This window comes from Salvelinus fontinalis, chromosome 20 (genome assembly GCF_029448725.1).
Source record: "Salvelinus fontinalis isolate EN_2023a chromosome 20, ASM2944872v1, whole genome shotgun sequence".
Classification (NCBI taxonomy): Eukaryota; Metazoa; Chordata; class Actinopteri; order Salmoniformes; family Salmonidae; genus Salvelinus; species Salvelinus fontinalis.
In genome coordinates, this window is record NC_074684.1 from 28,567,352 (window position 1) to 28,577,418 (window position 10,067).

The following is a 10,067-nucleotide window of genomic DNA, read 5'->3' on the forward strand; positions in this document are numbered from 1 at the left end:
ACTTTACCATAACATACAGCTTGCGTTATTGTGAGACAGCGCTCACCAAAACGGCGGAGAATAGAAATAACATTTTACACAGAAATACGAAATAACATCATAAATTGTGTCTTACTTTTGCTGAGCTTCCATCAGAATGTTGTGCAAGGAGTCCTTGGTCCAGAATAAATCGTTGTTTGGTTTTAGAATGTCCATTTCCTCTGTCGAATTTGCGCCACAATGCTAGCAAAGGTTGCTAACATTCCCATCCTCTCTTGGCGCAAAGAACGGAAAACTCCAAAAGTCCCAATAAACGTTGAATAAACTGATAAAACTCGGTTGAAAAAACCTACTTTATGATGTTATTATCATATGTATCAAATAAAATCAGAGCCGGAGATATTCGCCGTGTATACCGAACGCTTTTCAGAAGACAATGTCGAGGTCCCACGCGCGCAGTCGAAGTCAAAGAAAATACCGGACCTGTCACTCCAAAACCTCTTATTCGGCCTCAGATCAAGCTAGACACCCCATTCCACCTTCCACTGCCTGTTGACATCTAGTGGAAGGTGTATGAAGTGCATACAGATCCATAAATAAAAGCCAGTTGAATAGGCAGGCCCTGACAGAGCCTCCTTTTCAGAATTTTCACTTTCTATATGGAAGTTTGCTGCCAAATGAGTTCTGTTTTACTCACAGATATAATTCAAACAGTTTTAGAAACTTGAGAGTGTTTTCTATCCAATAGTAATAATAATATGCATATTGTATGATCTAGAACAGAGTATGAGGCCGTTTTATTTGGGCACGATTTTTTCCAAAGTGAAAACAGCGCCCCGGTATTGACAAGAAGTTTTAAAGCTAGTGAGGGAGATATGAGTCTCTGGCTTCAGAGATTCTTGCAGTTTGTTCCAGTCATTGGCAGCAGAGAACTGGAAGGAAAGACGACCAAATTGGCTTTGGGGGTGACCAGTGAGATATACCTGCTGGAGTGCGTGCTACGAGTGGGTGCTGCTATGGTGACCAGTGAGTTGAGATAAGGTGGGGTTTTACCTAGCAGAGACTTATAGATAACCTGTAGCCAGTGGGTTTGGCGACGAGTATGAAGCGAGGGCCAAGCAACGAGAGCGTACAGGTCGCAATGGTGGGTAGTGTATGGGGCTTTGGTGACAAAACGTATGGCTCTGTGATAGACTGCATCCAGTTTGTTGAGTAGAGTGTTGGAGGCTATTTTATAGATGACATCACCGAAGTCGAGGATCGATAGGATGGTCAGTTTTACGAGGGTATGTTTGGCAGCATGAGTGAAGGATGCTTTGTTGCGATATAGGAAGCCGATTCTAGATTTAATTTTGGATTGGAGATGCTTAATGTGAGTCTGGAAGGAGAGTTTACAGTCTAACCAGACACCTAGGTATTTGTAGTTGTCCACGTATTCTAAGTCAGAGCCGTCCAAAGTAGTGATGCTGGACGGGCGAGCAGGTGTGGGAAGTGATCGGTTGAATAGCATGCATTTAGTTTTACTTGCGTTTAAAAGAAGTTGGAGGCCACGGAAGGAGAGTTGCATGGCATTGAAGCTCGTCTGGAGGTTAGTTAACACAGTGTCCAAAGAGGGGCCAGAAGTATACAGAATGGTGTCGTCTGCGTAGAGGTGTATCAGAGAATCACCAGCAGCAAGAGCAACATCATTGATGTATACAGAGAAGAGAGTCGGCCCGAGGATTGAACCCTGTGGCACCCCCATAGAGACTGCCAGAGGTCCGGACAACAGGCCCTCCGATTCGACAGACTGAACTATATCAGAGAAGTAGGTGGTAAACCAGGCGAGGCAATCATTTGAGAAACCAAGGCTATCGAGTCTGCCAATAAGAATGTGATGATTGACAGAGTCAAAAGCCTTGGCCAGGTCGATGAATACGGCTGCACAGTAATGTCTCTTATCGATGGCGGTTATGATGTCGTTTAGGACCTTGAGCGTGGCTGAGGTGCACCCATGACCAGCTCTGAAACCAGATTGCATAGCATAGAAGGTACGGTGGGAATCGAAATGGTCGGTAATCTGTTTGTTAACTTGGCTTTCGAAGACCTTAGAAAGACAGCGTAGGATAGATATAGGTCTGTAGCAGTTTGGGTCTAGAATTCTTTCCAATGTGTCAAGTAATTATATTTTGTTTTCTCATGATTTGGTTGTGTTTAAACACATTCTGTTCTCATTACCAACAAAACTCTTTCTATCCTCTATCTTGTTAAGTGTATTCACGTGTGTTGGCCACACCCACTAATTGGCCACACCTGTTCTTAATGAGTGTTTGTTTTCTTTGAAATGGGGTCTGTTTGAATGGACAAAAATTAACAGCTTTGTATACATAAGATAACATGGCATACTAGCCCCATCCTGGTGGTGCAGTGGACAAATTCCATGGATGAAGAACAGAAGATTATAGGTTTGAATCTCACTGATGCTGTGTCACAATAAAAATACATGTGTTTGCATGGTTAATTAATTTCTGTGTCCTATCTGTGCTTGGAGTTCAAAAAAGTTAACCAAAAAAAACTTATTAAAAGTCTTATTGAAACATTCAGTGAACATTTGAAGGAAATTGTTCAAAAACCTCCAAATAACCTATCATTTCCATTATCAGAGCATTAATAAAACTTCCCAGGAAAACTTTCAAGGAACCAGAGTAAAACATTCTCAGATCCTCCCTGCAACCTAAAACAAAAACTTTCTCAGAACGGGAAAAATGTTCACTTTGGTTCCTAAAACGAAAAAAAAAAGTTTTACCGGTCAGAAACGTATGGCTTCGTTTTCACATCCGATGAAAAACCAAATTACATTCCCACAACTTCCAAGAAACCAAAAGTGCTAGCTGGGTACATTGCTTCATTCTAGGTCAGGCCTTGGTAAAGGCCGGCCCAGGGGTCGTATGCGTCCTGCGACCTGATTCAATACGGCCGCGGAATCATGCTCAGATCACATAAAGAATTTGGAATAAAGTTTTTTACTCGCCTTTGTTTAACGATTTAACTCCCACCCCTTGTGGGAAATTTATTTTGAAGGCACGTATAAATAACAGCACAAGGACAGAAAGTGACTGACACACACGTCACAGCTACAAATTGTAGCTAGCTAGAAATTGCGCAAAAAATGTGTTTTTCAAAGATTTCAAAGGAAAGTAGACAATGAATGTAGGGTGTTCCAGCAAGAGTGGACATCGAAATATTTATTTATTGACATATCAGGGAAAGCTGTCTTGAAAGACTACAACTTGTCCCGATACTTCCAGACGAATCATGCAGAAAAAAATATAGGAATATTCTTCTGAGCAGAGGGCAAGTGCATCGAAAGAGATGCTTTCTCAGTTGCAAAAGCAGCAAGGACTTTTCACAAACTGTATTCAGCAGCAAACGACGGAATTGCGAGAGCTAGCTATGTACTGTCCTACAAAATTACTGAACATGGTAAGCCATTCGCTGAGGGCGAATTCATTAAAGAATGTAATTGACTCTGCAGCAATACTTTGCCCCGACAAGAAAGAGCTGTTTGAAAATGTTTCCCTGTCAAGACGAACAGTGACACGGTGTGCTGAGGACATCGGAGAGAATATTGAACAACAGTTGAAAGACAAGGTAAAGGATTTCACCTATTTCTCCTTGGTCTTGGATGAGAGCAGTGATGCACGTGACCCGGCACAGTTGTTGATATTCTTACCAGGCATAACCCCAGACGCTGAAATTACAGAGGAGCTGACTTCACTGTCAATGTAGAGCACAACCACAGGGAAATATTTATTGGAGGAGGTTAATAAGTGTTTGGCAAAGCTGGGACTGAGTTTTGAATAGTTATCCAGTGTGACCACTGATGGGTGCCCAAACTTAACAGGAAAAAACGTTGGCCTTTTGAAAAAGATCAAGTAGTTGAGTTGAACCCAGATCAGAAAAAGCATTTTCCTGCATTGCATTATTCATCAGGAGTGGCTCTGTAAATGTGTTCTGAAATGAGCCATGTTGTGGATACAGTCACTAAAGTGGTACACTTTAAAGTGGTAAACACACTCCCTCACTAGCTTTAAGCACCAGCTGTCAGAGCAGCTCACAGATCACTGCACCTGTACATAGCCCATCTGTAAACAGCCCATCTATCTACCTCATCCCCATACTGTATTTATTTATTTATTTATCTTGCTCCTTTGCACCTCAGTATCTCTACTTGCACATTCATCTTCTGCACATCTACAATTCCAGTGTTTAATTGCTATATTGTAATTTCTTCGCCACCATGGCCTAATTATTGCCTTAATAACTCCCTTATCTCACCTCATTTGCACTCACTGTATATAGACTTTTTGTTTTCTTTTTTTCTACTGTATTCCATGTGTAACTCTATGTTGTATGTGTCGAATTGCTATGCTTTATCTTGGCCAGGTCGCAGTTGCAAATGAGAACTTGCTCTCAACTAGCCTACCTGGTTAAATAAAGGTGAAATAAAAAATAAAAAAATAGAATAAGAGCTAAATCTTTAAACCACAGGTAGTTTGTCTCACTGTTGGAAGAGACAGATTCGGGTTATGCAGATTTCCCCTACCACACAAACGTGAGATGGCTGAGTTTGGGGAAGGCACTTAAAAGGGTGTGGGACCTGAAGTCGGAGATTGTTGAATTTTTGCAAATGAATGGAAAATATGTGGATTTCTCTCAACTGCAAGATAAAGAATGGTTGGCTGATTTTTGCCTTCACCGTGGACTTCATGGCCCTTGTGAATGAACTGAATTCCAAACTACAAGGGAAGGGCCTTTTTGCACACCTGATTGTACAGCCTTGTCAAAGCCTTCAAGGGAAAATTACTCCCCCTGACCCGTCAAGTAGAAGCCAACAATCTCACCTTCCGACACTACTAGTCTGTTCCCTATCAGATGACCAGCAGGAGAAGTATACATCGCTGCTGCGTGCTTTAAAAGGTGAGTTTTCTCGTCGTTTTGAGGATTTCAAAGTGTTGGAAAATGACATGCTCTTAGTTTCCTCTCCTTTCACCTTCAATGTGGATAACGCTCCCACTGACCTGCAATTTGAGCTTATCGATCTTCAATCTGATGCAGTGATTGGAGAACTATTCAATACAATGTCACTGACGAGGTTCTATGCAGATCTCGATGAACAAAACTTTCCAAAGATTAGGAGTCATGCTCAGAAGAGGTTTGTACTATTTGGGTCAACCTATGTATAGGAACAGACATTTTCAGTGATGAAATATAACAAGTCAAGGCACAGATCATCTCTTACTGACTCTCACCTCTCAGCAATCCTGCGCATAGCGTCAAACTGTACCGGATTTCACTGCTCTAGTCAGAAACTATACCTTACTTCACTGCTCTAGTCAATGCCCATCAGAGACTTCACTCCTCACACTGATTTGAGTAGTTTAAATGTAATGTTGAGCTCTCTCTCTTTCTTGTGTTTTTGTGCATACCCATTAACAAGAGTTCTGTCCGTGGTGCTGAATGCACAGTGTACTTTTCCCTCTGTGTAGTTCATTGCATGTTTAATAATGAAAATACCTACCAAAAGGAGAACATGGATGTGGTTTTATTTCTGTGCATGTTAAAAAAGTATGACGAGTAGCATATCTGGACGTGATTTACAGTAGATATATCTGTCAACAGTCATACACATTATATATAATCTTGTAATATGATTCTGGCCCGCAATGGCAAAAATATATTCTAATGTGGACCTCCATAGAACAGGCCTGGGCAATTATTTTCCATGTAGTATGCTAGTTTCTAGGTAGCATGCTCGTGCTTTTTTAAATGTTTTATTTTTAACAAGATCAGCTTTAAAACCATTTATTTACTCTTTCATGAGTTACAGACATTTGTTTTGCATCATCTCTTGTTTTGTTGCTTTTTTTTCTTTAAAAAAAACAATATATTTATTCCACATTTAATAAGCTATATATTTGTTATTGGTTATATTTCACTAGTCGTATGGGATCAAAAAGATACATACAAATACCATAAATACAAAACAATACATTACATTTAACAGCATTTGTAACTTGAGTCTGATAATTATCTGTACAAAACAGTTAATCTGATAATATTTGTGGAAAATAAAAATACTTGCTTGATATGTTTTCCAGTTTCCTGAAATACTTTGCAAATGCAACTTTTTTCTATGTGAAAACTGAAATGGTCTGTTCATTCCTTTTACATTTGAATATACACTCCTATCCAGAGCAACTGTAGGAGTAATTGATACATATGTAGGTAGATATCACACTATTAAACAATAGACAGGTGTACACTAGAAAATAGGAGAAGAAGGCAGACGTGAGTGCATTTGCCATTCTGGTAAATACAGGAAACCAAAGATTAGCAGATGGGCAAAGTCATACGTGCTTTAAAGTGCATGTATGGAAAAAGCAGGACACCATTATGAAGATAAAATTGACAGGAACGGCCATAAGTGCTTAGGGTAAAGGCCATAAGTGCTTAGGGCAAGATAGACATATATTAATTTTAGGGGACAAGGGGGTCCTGCCCCCATTATAATCTAATCAAGAGTGGATACAGGCGTTATTGGGCGTAGACAAGCAGGAAGCCTGAAATGAAGGATAATGGTGGCAGATGACCATAGGAGAAGTAATTTAATTAATGTATGTAATGATCTCATGTGTGTGGATGTGTATAAAGAGCGAACCAGTGCTCTGGGAAGAGGTGGGATCCGCAGATCGTTCCGGCTTGTGATACATTGTATTAAAAAGTCTATTTAATTTCACAAGTTCTTACTAGTGTTATATTTCTGAGACGATTTTCCACGACACAACTTACAGTAGTGAGTGCATACATTTTCATACTTTTTTGTACTGGTCCCCTGTGAGAATTGAACCCACAACCCTAGCATTGCAAGGACCATACTCTACTATCACAGTACATTGTCACAAACCACTTGATGTCTCAATGTACTCAATTACTGTATTGTGCAATTGTTTTTCTTCATGGTGATGGAAAGTCTACAGGTACAAACCTAGATGACCAGCCTATATACAATACAGTAATGTACATTTTAGATTCAGTGGTTTGTAAGGATGGTAAATTAATACTGCACAAAATGTGGTTGTTTTCTATGTTATTTGATCAAGAAAAATATTCAATTTGATGCAGATATTTTGTGTCTTTGCCCATAACTTTGCACCTTTTGATGTAAATGTTTGAGGACTGGGTTTTGTTCTTTCTGGATTCCATTAGAATGATGATCGCAGAGAAAGGGACAGGGAAACAACTCTTACAATTCCAGCTATTGAATCCTGCAAGGTACTGTTCTTAATTATACAACTACCTTTTGTTTGGCAAAGGAAATGTTTTTGCCCATGCTACAGATGTCTATATTGGTCTGCTAATACAGGACTAGTAAAGGCCCAATGCACTACTTTTATGAAAATGCTCCCTCAGCACCCCTACTTCCCCGCAGCTATGTTTACAGTTTAGAATACAAAAATATTGAGAATGATTATTAGGAATTCAAAAGTCAAGACTCTTCCACCTAGGCTAATTCATTTTCCAATTCATATAAATTTCATTTTTTCAAATGTAGTTGTATGTCTTTAAATTCAGATAAAGATATCATTAAAATATCTCTACCTATTATTTTGTGCTTTATCTAATCTAGTGTTACTATCCGCAGAATGGTGATCTGAGAGCAGCAGGATAATAATCTAAAATGAAATGCAGTGGGAAAAGGAAGCACATGAGAATGATTTCACTTTTTCAAAAAACTTGATTTTTAATAATCAAGCCAGCTCAGAAGTCGCTTGATCCCTAGTCCAACACATAGTAAGAGCGCCCTCATGTGTCCTTGCTGTAATTGCATGTACTGCATAATTAATGCCTGACTGCTTAGGAATTAGACTTTAGTCCAAGTAAAAAAGCATAATTTTTAGCATAATTTTGAAGCCTTTAAATTGACCTAGAATACATCCCACACAGGATATAATGCTGCAACTGTCAGTCTGGTATCTCCAGTATCTTCCTGTTCTCTCTAGATACATACACAAGTATTATTTTTATTATACTTTTTTCATCAGGGGGTACTTCTTGTGGCTACGTACGTACATAGACGATTTCAAAGAAATGCAGATGTAGGCAGTTAACTCTTTTTTAATGGCTAAAATAAAGCATTGATGTTGTTTTTCTCATTGACCGTTCATTCACTGTTTGGAGATTTTGCTCAATCATGTAAATCACTGAGACCACAGCCTTATGCAAAAACATGCTTCTTCCTTATCTTGGTCTCATTTGACAGGGCTTTCCATTGATGATGACCAAGAGTAATTTCATGTGTGTGCTGCACAGTTTGTGGTGGTAGGTAAGGTTTAAGATGACAGCTCAGTGAAATTAAATATGTGACACTAGCAAGGTTTCAATACAACTGACAACAGATGTTCATGCATATACTCTAAAGCGTGAAGAAAATATGCACACTTTTCCACCAGTGGTGTTGCCAGCAAACAGACTTGTTGCAGATATAAATCAGTGCTTGATGACGTGGTACACACACTTTGTAATTTGCTTAAATTTTCATGTCCCTAATTAAAAACCATAAAGTTCAATGTGTTTCCATTACATTTTCGAGCCTACCGACAGTTGTCACAAAAACTGTTGCGTTAAATAGCAACTGTGCCTACTCTGGTGTTGTCACGTGCGCTCTAGTGTTGGTACTGTAGCCTGTGCTGGTAGGCCAGTCTACAGGAGATTATTATGGATAAGAGCGAGAATATTTTTATTTGTCAAACGGCAGTCGAGCATCGATCATCATGTCACCATAATAAGACCCTCGATATTTATTGGAAATTAGCATCAAACTCATCACCGTGCACTTTCACATGTGAAGCTCGTGAAAGTTTATTTTATTTCATCTGTAGCCTAATATAGTGGGAGGACCACACACCATATCAACGAGTGAATCCAAGTTTAATTCGATATGATGGTTATTGTATCAATATTTGCGCATAAAGCCGTTTCCACCGACATTTCCCGCAAACTTCATTTAAACCAACACAGAAAGATCCCACCACATCGAAAGAACAAAATAAGAGCTGATGTGAAAAGATCTGTTGTGATTGTATATGCAGCCAATGAGGGAGTCTGAGGCCATGTTTGAGAGCATCAAATCCATGATGCATTATGGGTAAATGGTGACTGGCTGATCTACAAATACTAATGAGTAGTTATTTATGATGCAAGGTGATTTGTAGATCAGTCAGTCACTGCACTGTCGAACAAGCCATGTGTACCGCTGCACTCACTGGAAACTGCAGTAAACTGGGCCCAGGTCCGGATCCACCACTGAAAGCATTTTAATGTTTCTCTGAAATTATGCTAAAATGTATTACAAGTAATGACAATTTATCTCCACATATTTTCCATAATCATGAATTATGGGCAGTTGGACCAAGCCTTTTATTTGTTGGCAGAGAACAGTCTCACGGTCCTCTGCAACTATTTTCTAAAGCAGGGTTCCCCAATCTCAGCCCCCCCGTGCACGTCTTGGTTTTTGCCCGAGCACTACACAGCTGATTCGAATAACCAACTCATCATCAAGCTCTGATTATTTGAATCAGGAGAAACCTTGTTCTAAAGGACTACAATTCCCTACAGCTGTACTTCTTGTTGCGAAGCACACACAGCGTGATTGCAATGCAAGATGGGATAGGAGTTCTTGGCCTTCTCTTCTTTTGCCCTGTTGTTCTTCTTGCACCTTCCTGGGTTCGTCTTTGCTTTGGACACTTTTGAATGGGTGGCATGAAATTTGCCTAATAATAACTCCTATATTGAAAAAGATTTACTAGCAATTTATACTTCCACTATCAATCAATGAAAAAACAAATGTAAACCCTTTGGCCTAGTGCATTGGATGATTAGCCCACATTGTACTGTCTGTCATGCTAGGCTGGGTAGATATGGCCCCATGGGTCAACAAGAGCTAGGTAATAATGTGATGTGAGCATTTGCAGAATGACTTTGATTATTTGTGACAGTGAGATTACACCATGGATTAAACATGTTGTGCATTGTACATCAAAAGCATT